Source organism: Stenella coeruleoalba, assembly GCF_951394435.1.
Source record: "Stenella coeruleoalba genome assembly, chromosome: 19".
Lineage (NCBI taxonomy): Eukaryota > Metazoa > Chordata > Mammalia > Artiodactyla > Delphinidae > Stenella > Stenella coeruleoalba.
Genome location: NC_137165.1, coordinates 14,068,250 through 14,090,197, shown reverse-complemented (window position 1 = coordinate 14,090,197; position 21,948 = coordinate 14,068,250). Strand labels below are relative to the sequence as shown.

Genomic DNA, 21,948 nt, shown 5'->3' with positions numbered 1-21,948 from the left:
GTGAGCGGCTCCTGCCTGCAGGGGCGGCTGTGGGGCAGGTAGGTGGCCTAGAGCCTGCAGAATCCCTACAGCCTTGAGGTTTCAGGCTGAGTGAGGTGATGATGGTGGTGAAGATGATGCTAATGACTCGGCTGAGCCCCTCCAGTGAGCCAGGCCTGGAATCGGCTTCTCCTACATGATCTCGTTCAGTCCTCCCAGTGGGACTATCACGTCCCTTTTGCACATAAAGAAACTGAGGCTTAGCCACTAGCTACACTGGCGAAGGAAAATTTAAACGAAGTAAAATTAAATTTAAAAGTTCATCCCACGTGACCGGTGGCCAGGGGACAGCATGGCAGTGTGACATTTCCATAATGGCAGGAAGTTTACTGGACAGTGGTAGCTTAGAGAGATGTGCTCACTTACCCAAGGTCATCTCTGCCATGGGCAAGATCCAGAACCCAAACGGAGGTCTGACCCAGGTACCGGGGGAGGCTGCTGTGTGAGTCTGGAGACCAGGACTTCCAGATTTGGTCATCACTCAGCACCTGATCCTGGAGTTATCTCAGGAAATCAGTTCGTAAACAGGTTTGGGGTCGAATCGTTTTCCTGATAGAGAACGAAGGGTAACAGGGCTCTAGCACTGCTCCTCCAAGCTTCGCGCTCCCACCCCACCTGCATACCAAGCCAGGCACCGCGGCTCCGAGTGGGTGGAAGTGGAGAACGTGGCAGATGTTCTTGAAACGGGGGAGCCAAGACACAGGGCTGATGGATCTTTTTTGTGGCCGTTTCCTTTAGTGACTGAGCCAAGTTGCCACAGCTTGTCCGGTGTCTGTCAGTGGAGCGTTCATTCATTCAACAAATACACGTTGAGCTGCAGGAGGTGCCAGGTGCTGTTTCAGGCCCCAGAAGTCATACCTGCCCTGCTTTTGCACCTTGGGCGGTTAGAATGGCTCATTTGGGGGGTTGGGGACTTGGAGCTGCTTAGGGAACAGACAGTGATGTTCGTCACCCAGAAACAAGAAGGGGCCGTTGAGACTGGTTTGGCGGCGAGGACAGTCACCCAGAGGGGCCCTGGCCTACAGGGTGACCTCAGGCCGGTCCTCCGCCAGAGGCCTCAGGTCCCGGGCGGGGCAGGGCGGGGCGGGGCGGGTCGAGCGCCGGGTTCCCGCGGCCGCCGCCAGAGGGCAGACGGGGAGCGTGCCGGAGGCCGGCTGGACCCTGGGTGAGTCTGGCGCCCCGGGGGCGGCCCCCCTTTCGGGGCCCGGTCTGCGAGCGCCGGGCCGTGCGTTCGGCTCGGTGGCAGGGACCGCGGGGGCGCGTGGGGCGGCCCTGGGGCGGCGGGTGGGTCCGGGGAGCTGATGTGCGCGGAGTGGGGACAAGCCTGGGGGCTGCGGGCCGCGCGCAGGGCCCGAGCCGCGTTCCCTCGCGTCGTGCCCGCTGCCCGCCTGGCCTGGAGTCCGGGGCTGGTCTCGAGAGGCTCGGGGCAGCGCCTGGGCCCGGCCCCCGGAGCGCCTGGTGCTCAGCGTCCGGCCCTTAGCCTGTCTGGGGCCCTCGGGGGTTGGGTGCGTCGTGCGCCCGCGTTGGGGGGCCGCGGGGAGCGAGTGGGCGGCCGAGAGCGGCGGCGGACTGCGGGCGGCGCTGGGGAGAGCGCTCCGGGCGAGCGCGGCAACAAGCGCAGTGTTTACCCACCACCCGCGGGGCCCGCACGTGCGCGGGAGGGGCCCCGCGGGGACGGCGCGCCCCCCCTCTCCGCGCTCGGCCTGGCCTTCGGTGAGGATCCCACGCTCCAGATGGTGGGCCTGGGCCCTGGCCGTCGGGGCTTTCGCCCCCAGTTAGGTGGTCAGGAGTGGGAATCGAATAGCACTTGGTGCCGGGGAGGGTGTGAGGAGGGAGGGATGGAGGTAGCTCTCACTGGCCAGGCAGGATTCCTCACCCTGAGCACCTCTTTTCAGCCTGAGAATCCTGCCCCGGGTTTGTTTTCCAGTCTTCCCAAAACCCTGCTCCCAGCAGTCGGGCCAAGCTCTGTTTTCCTCAGCCGCGGGTTTGGAGGAAGTGTAGAAATCATCCAGGGGGGCTCCCTGCATTCAGGATGAAGGCTCTGGGCTCACGGTGGTGCCTGTGACACCTGCGCTGTGGGTGTGGAAGCCCCCTTGCTTGGGCTGCAGTGAGGGCTCTGCTGGGAAGTCTGGGAATTTTGACCCCTGCTTGGGGCTCGGAAGGCTGAGGACCTGATTTTCCTACCTGCGTGGTCTGTGACATGCCCACCGCTGGAGGTGGCCCTGGGGAGAGGTGTGATGTGGGGGGTGGGCACCCATCCTCCGTGAGTTTAGGGCTGGGGGTGGGGGGTGATGAGGCTCCATCTGTGCAGCCGCGTGAGAACCTTTGATCCCCCAGCATTTGGAGGACTGGGGGAGTCAGAGTGTCCCGGGACACCCTGGTAAGAGCATTGGCCGAGCCGGGGCTGCAGTCTAGTTTCTGCCCCTCCCCCCCACACACACCTTGAGAGACTGTGCCCGTCTCCGGGTGCCCCTCCATCCTCCTTCCTCTGACGTTCACTTGGCCTCCCATCTCTTGGGGGGGAAAATCCATGCACTGGAGCAGACAGCTTCGTTTCCTCTTTTCTCACTGCCACATTTTCCCGGCAAGGGCTCTGCACCTGCCGCCTGCCTCCTGGCTGCACGCCTCCCCGCTTATTCCTGCGCAGCCTGGGCTGCTGTCCCCACCACGTTGCTGAAACTGCTTCCCTGAAAGTCAGCTTGTTTCCAAACACCGATTTTTTTTTTGTCGGCCTCATCCTGCTGCCAAGTCCTTCTGCCCAGGAAGCAGGCCCCTCTTTGCAGCCTTCTCTGCTGCGATTTCTCTCCTCATTTTGTTCTTGTTTCTCCATCATTCCTTCTCCTCTTCTGATGTCCCTTCCCTCTTTTCTGGGATGTTTTGTGAGGCCCCGTGTTTATCTTCTCAGAGAACTTGCTTCAGGATCCCTCAGGGAACTCCCCCCCCCGCCATTCTAGCTCTAGTCCTGGCTCCTTGGATGCCCAGTGACACCCCAAACTCCCCATGTCCTCCTTACTCCCCAGCAGTGGGTTTCCTTCCCTTCTGTCACACTGACTTTTCCCTGAAGCGTCTCACCTCTCCCTGCCCCTTTGTGACCAGGCTGCTGTTCCAGGCCTTGAATGTCTCAGGCGGGAGGTCAGAGGCCCCTTCGCTGGCCTGATGCCGGAATCCCTTCCAGCTCCCACAGTCCAGCTGGCATGTCGCCTCTAGACCAACGGTCTCTGGATGACTACTGCTTTTACCCTGTTGCTGAGCCCTCTCGCCTAGCAAGTCTTCAGAGGCTCCTGGTCTCCTCCCACACAAAGCTCAGCTCCGCCACCTCCTGTAGCCCCTCAGTCGTGTGGCCTCACCCTCCAGAGCCACTTTCCAGTCCCGAGATTTCTTCCCTCCCTACCGTGGTCAACCCTCTTGGCCTTAGTCTTAGAGACCCAGCCCAGAGCTGTCTCCCTGGGAAAGCTTTGCCTCTCCCAGCTGCCCCGGGGGCCTCTTTCCTGGCCTTCCCACTCCACCGTGCCCTCAGGACCGCGGCTGTCTGTCTGCTGATCGCAGCCCCTTTGTGTCCTCTTCCTTTCCTCCCAGATCTCCAGGACTGGGTATCCTGTTGGCTCTCGATAAAGAAATTCCTCCCCTTAACCTCCAAGAACACCTCTGGCCATCCTTCAGAGTCTGGTTCAAATCCCACCTCCCTCCTGGACTGTTCGAGTCCCAGATTCCCACTGGCCTGCACTTCTGGGCTCATGGATGGATTCATTACCGTTTGTGCCGCCCAACTTAATACTTTGTTCTCTGCTATTAGCCTCCAGTTGTATCATGGGTATGAGAGATGCTTTTCCGGTTCTTAATCATAGCAGCTGTTTATTGAGTGGTCGGCGTGTGCTGGGTGTGTGCTGATCTCTCCGAGCAATCCCTCGTGTGTGTTATTCGCACAGCCCCCAGAGGGGTAGGAGCTAGGAGTCTTGTTTCATTCTCCCCATGAGGACATAAACCCCGTGAGGTCCAAGGGCCTGCCTAAACCACACAGCTTGTAGGTGGGCGGAACAGAGGTTGCAACTCAAGTCTGTCTGACTCCTGAGACTGTGTATTGATAGTAGGGGTTGCTATTTGTCCAGGAAAGCGTACACTTCAGTCCAGGGAGTGTGTTACAGGTCCTCTTAGCGCCTGGCCCAGATGTGCAGGATGTCCTGGTGGTGTGGTCATCTGTTTGCTTGGGACCCCACTGGACTCCAGGAAAGGACTTTGTAACAGAACAGATGCTTAATGGTGGGACCAGTGATGGGGATGCTGTGACAGCTGCCCCAGAGGCCTTCGAAAACAGGCTGTGCATATGTGTGCAAATGTGTGTATGTGTGTCTTAAGTAAGAGTTGTGGAACAGAGAACCCCGAGGAGCCCTCAGGTCATTTCTGTCCCTTAGGATACTTTTTTTTTTTAGTAAGTGTTTTTAATTTATTTTATTTTTGGTTGCACCAAGTCTTTTTTTTTAAATAAATTTATTTATTTTTATTTATTTTATTTTTGGCTGTGTTGGGTCTTCGTTGCTGTGTGCGGGCTTTCTCTAGTTTTGGCGAGAGGGGGCTACTCTTCGTTGCGGTGCCTGGGCTTCTCATCGTGGTGGCTTCTCTTGTTGTGGAGCACGGGCTCTAGGCACACGAGCTTCAGTAGTTGTGGCACGCGGGCTTCAGTAGTTGTGGCTCGCGGGGTCTAGAGCCCAGGCTCAGTAGTTGTGGTGCACGGGCTTAGTTGTTCCGTGGCATATGGGATCTTCCCAGGCCAGGGCTCGAACCCGTGTCCCCTACATTGGCAGATGGATTCTTAACCACTGCGCCACCAGGGAAGCCCCTGTACCGGGTCTTAGTTGTGGCAGGCGGGCTCCTTAGTTGCGGTTCACCGGCTCCTTAGTTGTGGCATGCAAACTCTCAGTAGAGGCATGCAAGTAAGATCTAGTTTCCTGACCAGGGATCGAACCCACGTCCGCTGCATTGGAAGGCGGATTCTTAACCGCTGTGCTACCAGGGAAGTCCCCCTTAGGGCACTTTTAAATGCTTTTTTTGTAAACAAAATCAACGCTATCCCCAAACAGTACCACCTTCAACTAAGTTTCCTTAGGAGCTATACTCCCCTTCCCTCCACAGGTCACTATCATATGAAAATGAGTTCCTGATGTGAAATACAGTTGCCACGGCAACCAGTAATGTGAGGCCTGGAGTCTTGCTCCTAGGTCTCTGCACCGTATGCTTCTAGGGGCTTTTTCCATCTTTGTTGCCTAAAAAATCGAGATACTCCATTTGACTCTTCTTTTGCCGGGACATTTAAAACATTTGTTTTTTTCAGGCAGCGATTTCTGGGCGCTGTTAACACCCCAGCAGCTTGTCACCGTTAATAATGACCCCGAATGGTGCCTCTGGTTTAGGTCACATTTCGAATGAAATCCAGTGCCCTGTGGGTAAAAGGACAGTAGCTGCGGCCTCCACGCAGCCTTGATGGCTGGAAAGACAGAGGGAAAGAGCATGGTCTGGTGTAACAGAGAACCCCGAGAACAGAGAACGGAAAAAAAAAAGGCTTTTTAGAACAGTTGTGTTGTTTTTTTTGTTTGTTTTTTTTAATTTATTTATTTTTGGCTGTGTTGGGTCTTCGTTTCTGCGCAAGGGCTTTCTCTAGTTGTGGCAAGCGGGGGCCACTCTTCATCGCGGTGCGCGGGCCTCTCGCTGTCGCGGCCTCTCTTGTTGCGGAGCACAGGCTCCAGACGCGCAGGCTCAGTAGTTGTGGCTCACAGGCCTAGTTGCTCTGCGGCATGTGGGATCTTCCCAGACCAGGGCTCGAACCCGTGTCCCCTGCATTGGCAGGCAGATTCTCAGCCACTGCGCCACCAGGGAAGCCCCATGTTGTTTTCTTTTTTGGCTGCACCACGCGGCATGTGGGATCTTAGTTCCTCGACCAGGGATCGAACCTGTGCCCCCTGCAGTGGAAGCGTGGAGTCCTAACCACTGCACCGCCAGGGAGTTAGGGAGGGCTTTTTGGTACAGCTTCGTTCCAGTTGGAGGCGGTGAAATTGTTTGTCTTTAGTTGCTGTCTCCTCCTGTGTGAGACCCTTGCTCAGCTATCCTGGCAGAGGCCACCCAGAACAGGGTGCCTCAAGGGTGAGAGAGACGGGGTGCCTTTGGCCATAATCAGAGCTCCTAACTTTGATGGGTGCTGATTTTGCGCAGCCCTTATTCCTTTATTTAATCCTCAACCAAATGAAGGTAGAAATACTATTGTTTTCCCCATTTTACAGGTCAGGAAAATGATGCGCAGAGAGGTTAAGTGCTTGCCCGAGGACACAGAACAAGTAGGTGGTAGAGTTGGGCTTTAGTACTAGGAAGTCTGACTCCTGTGGCCAACGCGCTTTACTTGGTACCACGTGGATAGTGGAAAGACTGCGTTTAAAGAATGAGAGGGTGAATTGGAGAGATAGAGCAGGTTGGCTTTCTCAAGATTTGATTTAAAGCAGTCGTTTTCAACTTTTTATATCTTATGAGAGGCAAAAGGCTGCCGTGAAAAGGCATGTACGAGAGCGTTCACGGCAGCACTGTTTGTAATAGCCACAAAACTGAAAATCACCCAGCATCCTTTGGCAGTAGCATGGACAGATACAGTGGAGTGAATACATACAATAGAACGCTCCGCCACAGAAGAGTCCGCAGCCACATGGAACGTCATGGAGGAATCACACAGACACTGTTGAGCAAAGGAGCCAGACGGAAAAGAGCATGTACCATAGGATTCCATTTATATAACGTGCAAAACAGGCAGAATGAATATAAGGTGTTAGAAGTCAGAGCAGTAGTTCCCAGGGGCACAAGGAAGGCTTCTGGGAGGCTGGTGATGTGCGATTTTTCTATCTGGGTGTTGGTCACATACGTGTGCTCATATTTTCAAAATTCACCAGTTTTAGTGTGTGCACTTGTGTGTGTGTGATACTTCAATAAAATTTACTGAAACAGAGCAAAAGGCAGCAGTGACCCTCAACCCAGGACATGAATACTGATGCTCCACTCCCTCCTAGGGGCCACACACTTGGCACTATACTCGGAATCTTAGATTTCTTGTGAGAGGTGGGAGGTGACATGAGGGTAGGCACCCAGGTTCTGGGGCAGACGGCTCTGGGGATGTGGGAGCAGGGCCAGGGCCAGCTCTGGTTTTCTCCCGTCCCCATCTACTCTGTGGGGCTTGGGGAGAGCTTGCTAATAAGCTCAGAGGCGGCTGGTGGGGTTCTGCCCATGAAGCAGCCCTTTTCTCCCCGCCCTGAGGCCTGGGGGTAAGGAGGTGACGTGGACCGCCTGCTGCTGGTCGGCGGGGTGTCAGCTTGGCCTGGAGAAACTGCGGAATATGGATGGTGCCGCCGCCCTCTGCACAGACATCCTCACCCCTCCAACAGCAGAACTGCGCCCGCCTGGAAAGTGAGCGGCATTCGCTGGGAGATCAGCTCCTCCTTCCACATGGCAGTTGTGTGCTGCTAAAAGTACTGGCGCACCTTCTGTAAGACCACAGTTCCGTAGTTAGCACCTTGTGTGTAAGCACTTAGCGTTACCGCAGACAATTAATCGGTCAGGCGTTTCGGTGACCCCGGTGGGCATCATCACAGAGTTGGCGGTTGGCTTGCCCGGTGAGGAGGGTGAACGGTCGTCAGTATCCAGGCCTGCCTGACTCACTCGGCTGCACTCACACCTAATTTACGTGTTGATGCTTTTTTTTTTTCCCCCCGCAATGTGTTGATTGCATTTTCCTCTTTAGGCCCAGCCCGTCCAAGCAGTTGAGTTGATGCCGGGGTTTGTACAGTTTCTTCTTGCTCAGCCCTCATCCCCTTCTCATTTACTGGTAGAGCATCTTCTGATTCACAGAAGCTTAGAAGGGCCTCCTCCCCATTCAAGAGGTCCCCTCCGTGAGTGGCCGGGAGGGTGGCCATTGGCTTGAGTGCCGCCAGTGACCAGGGCAGCCCATCTCATGGTTGGACGATGATTTGAATAGTTATGGAGAGCAATGGAACAAAGCCGAGGTGCAGGATGTGCCAGGTAGGTTGAAACGCTGAGCTGAAACTGACAAGAAGACATTTCACAGGGATCAGGTTTTTAAAGCCGTGGGATCTGAGGCTAGGACAGCAGTTTGGCAGGACCTGTCAAATTAAAAAGCACCTGCCCTACATCACGAGGATTCTACTTCCCAGGGTCTGCCCTAAAGGAAACGTGGCATGTGTGCACAGGTGGAAAGTCCTGGGACAGCCTTTGTGGCAGTTTGCCGTCCACGGTGAAGAACTCGACACAGTTTGAACGTCTGCTGGTGGTGGAATAGGACCCGCTACATCAGCTCACATTTTCACACCTGGGAGTCCTGTGCAGCTTTGAGAAAGAATTAGTTGGATCTCTCTATAACAATAATGATGAATCTCTCAGATTATAAGGTGAAGAAAAGCAAGTTTCCAAGTGATGAATACATTATGATGCCTTTCACAGAAACGTTTTCACATAGTCCTTCATACTTTATATGAATACAAATATAAGTGACACATACCTACATGTAAAAGAATATAAACAGGTCTAGATAAAGGCATTCCAAACTTATAATAGCTGTTATCTCCAGGGCCTCAGGGCATCAGGATTGTGTGTGTGTGTGGGGGGGGGGAATCAAAGAGAAATTTAGCCTTCTCTGTGATATTTAAACTTTAAAAAATAATTTCATTGATGTGTTTAACATTTTTAAAAGGAAAAGTAATTACATAATTAAAAATTAATGTCTAATTTAACCCCCTTCCTCATACAAGAAGCCTTCTTCCATCTATGCCTGAGTCATGGAGGGACCGTGACGTGAAGCTCACTGTATGGTGTTTTGCATTCAGGGGCAGCTCAGAGAGGTAGAAATTATTCCCTCTTTTGAGCTGAGATCTTGAGATCTGTCTCTTTGTCACTTTGCTTCTGGGTCTGTCCCTTTCAAGCCATCTCAAATAAGTCTGTTTTCCACGGGGCAGGATTTTCGCTGGGGCAAGATCCCCATCATGCCCGCCTCTTCCAGGGAGAAGGACTTGCCTCTTTCAGGGGCTCCTGGTCGAGTCTATAGGGAGATATGGATCACACTCCAGGCCGTGCTGGGCACCTGGCCCATCAAACATCCTCCTAAAGTTTTGCAGAACTGGACCCTATGCCCGCGATGTTGCTTGAACATAACACTTTTAAAAAATAATGGTAATTTTTTTGAATCTTAAAAGTAATTCATATCCATTATGGAAAATTTAGAAAATACACAAAAACACAAAGGAGAAAGTAAACATCTGTGATTCTCAGCCTCCAGAGATAACCATGTTTAATGTTTAAAAATTGAGATCATTCTATATGAATGATTTTATTTTTTTTTTAAGTAAAAATTTATTGAATTTGTTACAATACTGCTTCTGTTTTATGTTTTGGGTTTTTTTTTTTTTTTTTTTGGTTACAAGGCACGTGGGATCTTAGCTCTGTGACCAGGGATCGAACCTGCACCCCCTGCACTGGAAGGTGAAGTCTTAACTACTGGACTGCCAGGGAAGTCCCTGAATGATTTTTTTTTTTTTTTTTTTTTTTTTGCGGTACGCGGGCCTCTCACTGTTGTGGCCTCTCCCGTTGCGGAGCACAGGCTCCGGACGCGCAGGCTCAGCGGCCATGGCTCACGTACCCAGCCGCTCCGCGGCATGTGGGATCTTCCCAGACCGGGGCACGAACCCGTGTCCCCTGCATCGGCAGGAGGACTCTCAACCACTGCACCACCAGGGAAGCCCCCTGAATGATTTTATAACCTATATTTTATTTAACATTTATTTATCCATAAGAATAGTGACTGACATATATGTAATACATTTTTTCTCAGATCAGTGTTTTTCTATTATTTTTAAACATAGAGAAGTTTCTAATGTTTATGTGGTGTTGTGGACTGAATGTTTGTGTTCTCCTGAATGCATGTGTTGAAGCACTAATTCCAAGAGTTGTATAATATTTGGAGGTGGAATGTTTGGGAGGTATTTAGGGTTAGATGAGACCCTGAGGGTGGGGCCCGCATGATGGGATTCGTGCCCTTATAAGAAGAGATGGCCGAGAGCTCTCTCTCTCTCTTTCTCTTTCCGTCCCCACACATGCACTGAGGAAAGGCCATGTGGACACACAGCAAGAAGGCTGCTGTCTACAAGCCAGGAAGAGAGCCCTCATCAGGAACTGAATTGACTGATACCTTGATCTTGAACTTCCAGCTTCCAGAACTGAGAGGAATAAATTTCTGTTTTTTAAGCCTCCTAGTCTATGGTATTTTGTTTTCACAGCCCCAGCAGACTGATCCATGTGGTTAACTCTATCAGTCCTTTCATTTTGTGATTTCTTCCTTTTCTTTTGGGTTTGAAAGGTCTTCCCCACCCCAAGTTCAGATAAATATTCACCTATATTTTCTTCTCGTTCTTTATTTGGCATCAGCTTTTCCACTCAGCTCTCTCTTTTACATTCAACTCTCATCCTATCAAAATTTATTTTAGTTTATAGTATAAGATTAGAACCTGATTTTATTTCTTCTCAAATTGTCCGCCAGTTCTTTTAGTTCAATTTCTTTTCCTACCAACTACATTTGAAATTGAAATTTAATTTTTTTGGACTATTCAGTTGACCCTTGAACAACATGGGTTTGAACTCTGTGGGTCTTCTTATACATGGATTTTTTTCACTAAATAAGTACTACAGGTCTACACAATCTGTTGTTAGTTGAATCTGAGGATGTGGAACCACGGATATGGAGGGCTGACTGGAAAGTTATACGGGAATTTTCAATTACGAGGGGGTTGATGCCCTTGACCCTCCCCCACCGTGTTTAGGGTCAACTGTACACTACAACCATGTTGCTCAAAATTCAAAACGGCAAAACATGAGAGTCTCCCTCCTGCCTCTCCCTTAGCCTCCCAGGTCCAGTAACCTATGTTACTAGGTTAATAGATTTTGGTCTTGGACTAGATTTCCTTCCCCCTTCCGCCGACTGACTCTAAATGTTAGCTTTATTATCGTGCACAAACGTATGAGCTTCCAGGTTTTCTCTTTTTTCATTAACTGATCTCTTTTTCTTCCACTATCACATTTTTAAAATTATGACTTTATAAATTTAACCCCTGGCCATGCAGATTCTTTCTCAGCTTTTCTTTGGTTATGCTTGCCTATTTAGTCATTCTTCTCTATGATATTTATGGTTATTTTATAGCTCTTCTGCACTTATCATTAGAATCTAATTTGGAATGACAATACATTTCTAAAATAATAACAATATTGAGTTTTCCTCTCTAGAAAAGTGGTCTGTCCCTTACTGATTCGTGTCTTCCTTCCCGTCATTCTCTTTTTTTATAGCACCCACTTAAGTTTCATAGATTTCTTTATGGGGGTTGTGACCATTTCTTGTTTGTTCCTAGGTGTTTTATGTTTTTTGTTGCTAGGGACTAGGATAATTTCCCCCCAGTCTTATCTTTAACTGGATATTGTTGGAATATAAGAAAGTATTTGATTAAAAAATTATTGTGAAATATATATGCATATAAAACAAATATGTATATGCCCAGCCAAATGAAGAAACAGAGTATCAAAAGCCCTTTAGAAATTGTTTTTATGCCTCTCCTTAGGTGGGTTTTCCTCTCTCCTCATCCCCAGGGGATACGCTAAGCTGAATTCTGTTATCATTATTAGCCTGCTCTTCTCTATAACTTTACCATGTAGGTTTATGTCTTTAAACAATCTGTTTTAAAATTTTGTATACTTTTGAACTTTTATAAATGGAGTCACACTGTATTCCATTTTTTAATAGATCCATTTGTGTTTGTGGGGTTTTTTTTGGCTGCGTTGGGTCTTAGTTGTGGCACATGAGATCTTTGTTGTGGTGTGTGGGCTTCTCTCTAGTTGTGGCATGTGGGCTCCAGAGCACGTGGGCTCTGTAGTTTGCGACATTTGGGCTCTCTACTTGAGGCTGGAGGGCTTAGTTGCCCCACAGCACATGGGATGTTAGTTCCCCTACAAACCAGCGTCCCCTGCATTGGCAGGCGGATTCTTAACCACTGCCCCACCAGCAAAGTCCCATTCCCCCTAACTTTCTATTTAGTTCCCAGTTTTGAAACAATTTTCTCTAGGTCCCCAGTGGAAAGTTAATGGCTTAAGTAACGGGCTTAATTTAGAAGGTGGAATGTAGGAGTCTATATTATTTTCCAGACTTCATTTTTGGAAACCAGGTTTATTTCTCTTCAATGTAGAGCACAGGGGGGTTGGATGAGGGGGTGTTTGGTGCCATGATCAGAAAACAAGGGCTAGACCCCAAGTCCTTTCGCACCATCCCTCAGGGACCCTTTGCCTAAGAAGGCTCAACGTTGAAATTGGTCTGCTGTAAGTGGGGCCTCATTTACAAGTAAAAAAAGAAATGAATTCTCTTCTGGTTTCTTTTTTAATGTCATTGAATCACACGGGTTAGTGACAGGAAACGACCCAATTTCAACTGGTCTCAGCACTGTCAGCTCTTGTCCTCATTAATGTCAGGGTCTGGTCAGGTGTTTGATCAGGGGTCGGTGCCCTGGGTGAGGCTCGCCAAGAAAAGGTCAGAGATGACTGTGAAATTCTTTCTAACCCCCAGTGGTAGTGATCAGCCCGGGCCGTGTCTTGGAGCAGCCACGGAGCTCCTTTCCATGTTTCCTGGGTCTCATTCCTTGGCTTTTCTCGAGAGCCTGTTCCTGTGGGGACCTTCTCTACCCGCTAGTTCTAATCCTGCCGGCGGTTCTCCTCATTTGCAGAAGCCACTGCTTGGGGGCCGATGACCCCAGCCTGGACACGAAGACCTTCCTCCCATTCCTGGGGCTTGTTAGGACCTTCCACTTTTAACGTGAGCACAGCAGAAAGTGGGCGTGGTTCTTGACCACGTGGTCTCCGCGTCTGCAGGGTTCTGCGGAGCAGGAAACTAGCTGCTTTGAGTATCTTGCTTGGCCAGAGCTGCCATGGCTGGGGACGCAGCAGGTCTGCCAAAGTCATTTTTGCGGGTTGGGAGCCACACGAGGGCACTGCACGGAAGAGGCTTTCCATTGTGGTTTATGACGGCGATTTTCTCACACGTGGCTGTGAAGCATCTTGTTTTAGCATTATCAGTTTATGATAGCGATTTTCCAACAGGTGGAAGAGACACGCCTCCACCAAAGGTTGCCTCTTCTCACTTCATGTAAAAGGGCCTCGTGGGCTGGGACGGCCTCAGATATCCCCAAACCCATCTGCAGGTTTGGGTGTCATGAGGTGAACTGGGTCACCCCTGACAGGGTGAAGGGGGACAATTTAGCAAAGCGGGTAACTCAGGAGTGAGAGTTCCCTGTTTGGAATCTAAAATGCCTTTACAGAATTGAGACTTTGCATCCAGGACACTCTGAGGTCAGGGCACAGAGGACAGGCCCAGGGGGCAGGCAGGACCCAACTGTGGGCTGGCCTCTCTTGGTACAGACCTGGTGTCCGGAGCGTGGGCTCACACGGTAGCTAGTCAGGGGCTGAAGGCTTGCACTTCAGGGGTCATGGCCTTAGAGGACGTTCACTGTACATCACTCTCAATGGTGGGCTCTGCTGACAGATGTAGAACGTGGACTCTTAGAGTTTGTGTTGGAATATGGAACAGGCATGTGGATGGATAGCAAATTGTGGCAGGTCAGAGGAGCTGAAGTTGATACACTTTGGGGAGGGCTGGGTGGCAAGGGGTATGTTCTGGGAGTGCAGGTCTAGGTGGGAAGGGAGACAAGGCACATCTCCAGAGGGTGGCAGGTGGGAACTGAGGCAGGCCATCTGCAGGGTCTTACCAGGAGGTAATGGGGTCCTGACAAACAGGCTAGGCTAGCGACAGATCTTCAGAAGCGTGGGGGATAAGGCCTCAACAGGGAAGAAGGTCGGCCTACAACCAACTCAGAGCCAGAGGTCTCCGGGTTGTGGCTGGGCCCAGCGTGAGCAAAGCAGAAGCTGACTTGCTTAGTGGTTAAGGGTTCTGGGCTCAGACTTGCAGGCTTTCATCCTGGCTCTGCCACTCCCTCACCCTGTGCCCCTGATAAGTTGCTTTGCCTCTGTTTGCTCATCTGTAAAATGGAGATAGTAATAGTATCTGTCTCATTGTTCAGAGGACTCCGTGAGAAGTCATGTACAAAGCACTTAGAACAGTGTTTGGTGGTTATTATTGTTAGTATTGAGGTCTCCCCCTTTGGCCTCAGAGTTGCCTGCGAATGGGGTTCACACCCAGGCTTGAGGGCTGCTGCTTTCATTATATTGAATTTTGTAGCCCACTTGCTTGTCTTGTTTCTACAGCTGCTGGAAATTGCAGAGTCCCATGTATTGCATCAGATTTCTGGTGCCACCTCCTCTTTCTGCTCTCTGCCTGGCCTCTGTTCTCTTTGAGCCTCAAGTTGTTTATTTTTTATTGTGTTCAGCCCCTAAGCTGCCTCAAGCCCTCCTTGAAATAGGCAGTTATAAATTTCCAATGAATAAATATAATTTTAGATCATACATGGAATCAGAGTTACAGTGTAAGGAGGTATGCTCTACCTGCCCACATCCCTGTCTCCTCGTCTTACCTGAGTCTGGGGGATCAGTTGGCAACAAGAAGGGGCAGCCCCTGGGACAGGTTAGGGTGCACAACAGAGAAGAGGCTGCAGATATTCTGGCTGTGAAGGTCACTCTCAGGCCCGGGGGTGGAATGGATGAGAAGGTGGAGGAGGTGGAGGAGGACGAAGACTAACTCTTATCAAGTACCCACCCTGCACCTGTCACTGTGTAGGTGCTTAACACACTTTGGGCTGCTCCAGGAGGCTGGTAGATGAGTATCCCCATTGTGGGACTGTAGAATTTGGGGAAGTTTAGTCTGTACGTTAGAGACGGGATGTGCATCCAATTATTGTAGAGTCAACCCAGACCCAACTGTGGGCCATATGAAGGGTCAGGTGCGAGACCTTCCCCAGGACTTCCTCCCACTCTTCAGACTTGCCAGGGCATATGTCTCAGTCATCTTTTGCCACAATATTGCTGTGAAACAGACCAACCCCCAAACCCACTGGCATTTGGCAATAAGTGTTTATTCATCCCTCATGTATCTGTGGGTTGGGTGGCGTTTGGCTGACCTAGGCTGCTCTCAGTGGGACTAGGTTGGCTTTAAGCTGTGAGTTGGGTTTAGGCCTGTTTCATGTGTCTCCTATCCCACTTGGTCCAATGACCACCAAGGCATGTTTGTGTCAGAGTTGCAGGCAGGAGTGCAAGAGTGCAAGCTCAGCTGCACAAGCACATTTCAAGCCTCTGCTTACATCATCACCACTGGCATCATTTGGCCAAAGCAAGTCACATGGCCAATCTTAAGCCAAGGGGCAGGGAGTCACCCTGCCTACCATTGAGCCATGGCAGAGTGTGGCTATCTCATACTCTTACAGAGAGAAGAATTGACACCAATGATTCAGCCTACTTTAGGATGAGTTTCATTTATTTGCTCAGTAAATGTTTTTTTGAAAGGCTGCGGTATGACTGGTACTGTGTTGCCTTGGGGGATAGAGTGGCAATGCAAGCCACTGAAGAATGCAAGCTTGGTCCTTGCCTTACAGAACTTACAGTCTAGTGATAGAAACAAACTGGAGAGCTACTTCTATCATTAATTATTTAATTACAGTTGTGATCATCTCTACAGGGGACAAGTACAGAGCACTGGGCATGTACCAAAGGGCCTGACCTAATCCGGGGAGGAAGAGATGGTTGAGCCCAGAATTGAAGGGTAAAACTAATTAGACAAAGGATCCTTAATAAGATTAACAATTGACTTTTCACCTGAAACCGTGGAAGCCAGAAGGCAATGGAATGAAAGTCAAAGTGCTAAGACAAAAAGACCACCAATCAAATCTATATCTGGAAAAAACGTCCTTTAAAAATGAAGGAGACAGGCTCCCTGACTTCAGACTATACTACAAAGCTACAGTAATCAAGACAGTATGGTACTGGCACAAAAATAGAAATATAGATCAATGGAACAGGATAGAAAGCCCAGAGATAAACCCACGCACATATGGTCACCTTATCTTTGATAAAGGATACAAGAATATACAATGGAGAAAAGACAGCCTCTTCAGTAAGTGGTGCTGGGAAAATTGGACAGCTACATGTAAAAGAATAAAATTAGAACACTCCCTAACAGTGTATACAAAAATAAACTCAAAATGGATTAAAGACCTAAATGTAAGGCCAGACACTGTAAACTCTTAGAGGAAAACATAGGCAGAACACTCTGACACAAATCACAGCAAGATCCTTTTTGACCCACCTCCTAGAGAAATGGAAATGAAAACAAAAATAAACAAATTGGACCTAATGAAACTTAAAAGCTTTTGCACAGCAAAGGAAACCATAAACAAGATGAAAAGACAACCCTCAGAATGGGAGAAGATATTTGTAAAAGAAGCAACTGACAAAGCATTAATCTCCAAAATATACAAGCAGCTCATGCAGCTCAATATCAAAAAAACAAACAACCCAATCCAAAAATGGGCAGAAGACCTAAATAGACATTTCTCCAAAGAAGATATACAGACTGCCAACAAACACATGAAAGGATGCTCAGCATCACTAATCATTAGAGAAATGCAAATCAAAACTACAGTCAGGTATCACCTCACACCAGTCAGAATGGCCATCATCAAAAAATCTACAAACAATAAATGCCAGAGAGGGTGTGGAGGAAAGGGAACACTCTCGCACTGTTGGTGGGAATGTAAATTAATACAGCCACTATGGAGAACAGTATGGAGGTTCCTTAAAAAACTAAAACTAGAACTACCATATGACCCAGCAATCCCACTACTGGGCATACACCCTGAGAAAACCATAATTCAAAAAGAGTCATGTACCAAAATGTTCATTGCAGCTCTATTTACAATAGCCAGGAGATGGAAACAACCTAAGTGTCCATCATCAGATGAATGGATAAAGAAGATGTGGCACATATATACAATGGAATATTACTCAGCCATGAAAAGAAATGAAATTGGAGTATTTCTAGTGAGGTGGGTGGACGGACCTATAGAGTCTGTCATACAGAGTGAAGTAAGTCAGAAAAATATCGTATGCTAACACATATATATGGAATCTAAAAAAAAAAGTTTCTGATGAACCTGGGGGCAGGACAGGAATAAAGATGCAGACGTAGAGAATGGACTTGAGGACACGGGGAGGGGGAAGGGTAAGCTGGGATGAAGTGAGAGAGTAGCATTGGCATATATACACTACCAAATGTAAAACAGGTAGCTAGTGGGAAGCAGCTGCATAGCACAGGGAGATCATCTTGGTGCTTTGTGACCACCTAGAAGGGTGGGATAGGGAGGGTGGGAGGGAGTTGCAAGAGGGAGGGGATATGGGAATATATGTATACATATAACTGATTCACTTTGTTACACAGCAAAAACTAACACAACATTGTAAAGCAATTATACTCCAATAAAGATGTTAAAAAAAATGAAGGAGAAATCAAGACATCCTGTATAAATAAACCTGAATTTGTTGCTATCAGACCTGCCCTACAAGAAATACTATAGAGAGCCCTTCAGGCTGAAATGAAAGGACACTAGACTGTGACTCAAGTTCACAAGAAGAAATAAGGAGCATCTTTAAAGGTGTAAATGTATTTTGTTGTAACTCTTTTCTTCTCCTATCTGAATAAAGCAATAATTATGAAACTGTGTTGACAGACTTATAATGTACAAAGATGTAATTCATATAATAATAAAAGCATAAAAGAAGGGGGAAGAAACAGCTATATTAGAGCAAAGTTTTTGTATATATTGAAATTAGGTTGGAATTAATCAGAGCTAGATTTTTTTAAGTTAAAATGTTAGTTGTAATCTCCAGGGCAACTGTTAAGAAAATAACTAAAAAATATGTAATAAAAGAGAATTAAGGGCTTCCCTGATGGCGCAGTGGTTAAGAATCTGCCTGCCAATGCAGGGGACACGGGTTTGAGCCCTGCAGGAAGATCCCACATTCTGTAGAGCAACAAAGCCCATGCGCCACAGCTACTGAAGCCCGCGAGCCACAACTACTGAAGCCCACGTGCCACAACTACTGAAGCCCGTTCACCTAGAGCCTGTGCTCCGCAACAAGAGAAGCCACCTCAGTGAGTAGCCCCCACTCGCCACAACTAGAGAAAGCCCACGTGCAGCAACAAAGACCCAACGCAACCAAAAATAAATAAAATAAAGTTAAAAAAAAAGAATTAAAATGGTATGCTAGAAAATACCTATTTAACAGGAAAGAAGGCAGTAAGGGAAGAGTATAGGAACAAAAAGACATAAGACTATATAGAAAACAAATAGCAAAATGACATAAATCCTATCTTATCAGTAATTATATTAAATGCAAATGGAATAATCACTCCAATAAAAAGACAGTGATTGACAGAATAAGTTAAAAACCCCAGTTCTGTGCTATCTACAAAACACTTTAGATTCAAAGATACACATTGGTGGAAAGTAAAAAGATAAAGATATACCATGCAAGCGGTAACTAATAGAAATCTGAAGTGGCCACACTCATATTAGACAAAATAGATTACTACAGACAAACAGGATATTTTGTAATGATAAAAGAGTCAATTTATCAGGAAAACATACCAATTATAAACATGATGCACCTAACAACAGGCCCCCAAAATACATGAGGCACAAACTAAGAGAAATGAAGGGAGAAATAATAATAGTTGGAGACTTCAAGGTTCCACTGTCAATAATGGACAGAACTGGTAGGCAGAGGAGCAGTAGGGAAACAGAAGACCTGAAGAACACTATAAACCAAGTAGACCTAACGGATATTTATAGAACACGCCACCTAACAACAGCAGAATACACATTCTTTAAATGTGCACATGAGAGAACATATATTACGTCATAAAACAAGCCTCAATGCATTTAAAAGGATTGAAATCCTACAGAGTATGTTCTCTGACTACAGTGGAATGGAATTAGAAACCAATAACAAAAAGGCAACTTGGGAAATTCTCAAATATGTGGAAAGTAAAAACATTCCTAAATAACCAGTGGGTCAGAGAAGAAATCATAAGAGAAATTAGAAAATACTTTGAGATGTATGAAAAAGAAAACACAACGTACCAAAACTTATGGGATGCAGCTAAAGCAGTGCTCAGGAGGAAGTTTATAGCTGTAACTGCCTATATTAAAAAAGAAGAGAGGGCTTCCCTGGTGGCGCAATGGTTGAGAGTCCACCTGCCGATGCAGGGGACACGGGTTCGTGCCCCGGTCCGGGAAGATCCCACATGCCGCGGAGCGGCTGGGCCCGTGAGCCATGGCCGCTGAGCCTGCACGTCCGGAGCCTGTGCTCCGCAACGGGAGAGGCCACAACAGTGAGAGGCCCGCGTACCGCAAAAAAAAAAAAAAGAGAGAGACTTCAAATCACTAGCCTTCTTCCACCTTAAAGTAGAAAAAGAAGAGCAAACTAAATCCAAAGCAAGCAGAAGGAAAGAAGTAATAAAGATTAGAGCACAAAAGGGGAAATAGAGCATAGAAAAGACCACCGATTGTGTGATTCCATTTATATGAAATGTCCAGAATCTGCAAATCCATAGAGACAGAAAGATTAGTGGTTTCTGGGGGCTGGGGAGAGGGGGGAATGGGGAGTGACTGCTAGTGGGTACAGAGTTTCTTTTGGGGGAGATGAAAATGTTCTGGAATGAGAGAGTGCTGGTGGCTGCATAACTGTGAATATACTAAAACCACTGAATTGTACATTTTAATAGGGTGAATTTTATAGTACCTAAATGAAATCTCAAAATAGTGTTAGTTAAAAAAAAAAAATCAGGCAAAGGAGGTTGGGAGGAGTAGAGTTGGGGAAGCATGCCCCAGCGAGGAGTATCAGGGTGTCTCCAGGCCCCAAGGGGAAAGAGTGTGGTGTGTTACCAGAGGCCCCAGGTGGGCTGGGCTGGGCTGGGATGCCTTTGGTTTTATCATTAGAGCAGTAGAAAGTCACTGGAGGATTTCTATAGGTGGCTCCGTTGCAGGGCTGGCATTTTGAAGAGCTCATTGTGACTTTTTTTTTTTTAAATAAATTTATTTTATTTATTTATTTTTGGCTGAGTTGGGTCTTCATTGCTGCGCGCGGGCTTTCTCTCGTTGCGGTGAGCGGGGGCTACTCTTCGTTGTGGTGCGTGGGCTTCTCATTGCAGTGGCTTCTCTTGTTGTGGAGCACGGGCTCTAGGCGTGCAGGCTTCAGTAGTTGCGGCACGCAGGCTCAGTAGTTGTGGCTCACGGGCTCTAGAGCACAGGCTCGGTAGTTGTGGCGCACGGGCTTAGTTGCTCTGTGGCATGTGGGATCTTCCCGGAACAGGGATCGAACCTGTGGTCCCTGCATTGGCAGGTGGATTCTCAACCACTGTGCCACCAGAGAAGCCCTGGTGAACAGATTGGAAAGGGCCAGGAGTGGACTTGGGGAGGCATCAGCGGTAGCCCAGGCGAGAGAGAAACCTACCTGTCAGGGAGGTTATTGTTTAAGGTCACCCCACTAGATGGAGCCAGACCTGGGTCCCTCTGGCAACGCAACCTCTGCTCTCCACAGGCCACTGATTTGCATCCTCCCAGGTATTCCTGATCAGCCCAGAGAGTGGCTGAGATCTCTGTGCTTAATGAGAGAGGGGGAGGGAAATGGACATCATATTAATCAGGCTAAGTAGGATTTGTGGCTAACTAGGGCCGTCTCGCTGCAAACAGTAGACATTAAACTGTAGAGGGGCTTCCCTGGTGGCGCAGTGGTTGAGAGTCCGCCTGCCGATGCAGGGGACACGGGTTCGTGCCCCGGTCTGGGAAGATCCCACATGCCGTGGAGCGGCTGGGCCCGTGAGCCATGGCTGCTGAGCCTGCGCGTCCGGAGCCTGTGCTCCGCAACGGGAGAGGCCACAACAGTGAGAGGCCCGCATACCGCAAAATAAATAAATAAATAAACTGTAGAAATGGGGATTTATTGCCAGGACACTGGAGCATGTCACAGAAGCCCAGGCCATCCTCTGTTTCGGCTCTTCTCTCTTTTCTCTCACCGCAGACCACCTTTCTCTTCCCTGGGCGTTCCCACCTGGGGAAAATGCCCCCTCCATCAGCTCCTAAATTTGCATCTTATTATTCCAGAGAGCAGTTGAGTTAAAACTGAAGTCTCTTAGCCCATTTCCTAGATTCTCAAGGAAGGGACCTCAACATGCCAGCTTGGGCTGAGTGCACCCCTGGAAGAGTCAGCGGGGCCTGAGGAGGCTGGTCCCAGTGTAAACTGGAGGCTTCTGGAGCCCACGCCTGAAGGCAGCTGGGCAGCTGGTGAGACCAGAGAGAAGAAGGGGCGTCCAACGGGATGCAAGCGACCTTGTGTCAAGGGTCCCTCCCCCACCACTCTGGAGAACTCACTGCCTAAGATGGGTCTGTCCCTAGGGATAAACCACAGGGGACTTTATTTTATCACGTGAACTGGCTTATAAACAGCCCTCTGACTATCCATCTCCCCTCCCCTTTGGGCCTCCACTTTCAGCCCTTAACTGGGCAGGGAACATTCCAGAATTTAGAATGAGTCTTACCACCTCTGTGAATTCGGTCCATTTTCCCAGAAAAGCAAGGTCTAGCTCATGCCCTGCTGAAAAACTTGTTGAAAAGGACCCCAGTTACTGTCATTGTCTCATTTTCACCTGCTGTTTGAAACTCAGTGGCGCTGAATCGGATGCCTGGAGGCCCTGGTGGTTGCGGAATAAATGGGCCTCTGATTGGGGACAGGAGGGGACAGGAGGTGTCTGTGAGGTCCAGTGGGGGGCATGTGTGAGGGTCGGCCGCCAGTCACGTCCCCAGCCCCACCGTTTCCAGCCTCAGCTCATTGGTTTCA

General features: G+C 48.8%; 1 protein-coding gene across 1 annotated transcript in view; it reads left to right on the top strand.

Moving 5' to 3' along the window:
• Positions 1 to 1,187: 1,187 nt before the first annotated feature.
• The window catches only part of RPH3AL (rabphilin 3A like (without C2 domains)), a 141,861-nt gene continuing 121,100 nt past the window's right edge, over positions 1,188 to 21,948 (top strand). Inside the window, 1 exon segment of the mRNA XM_079904524.1 lies at positions 1,188 to 1,204. The gene's annotated coding sequence lies outside the window, so the exon portion shown is untranslated.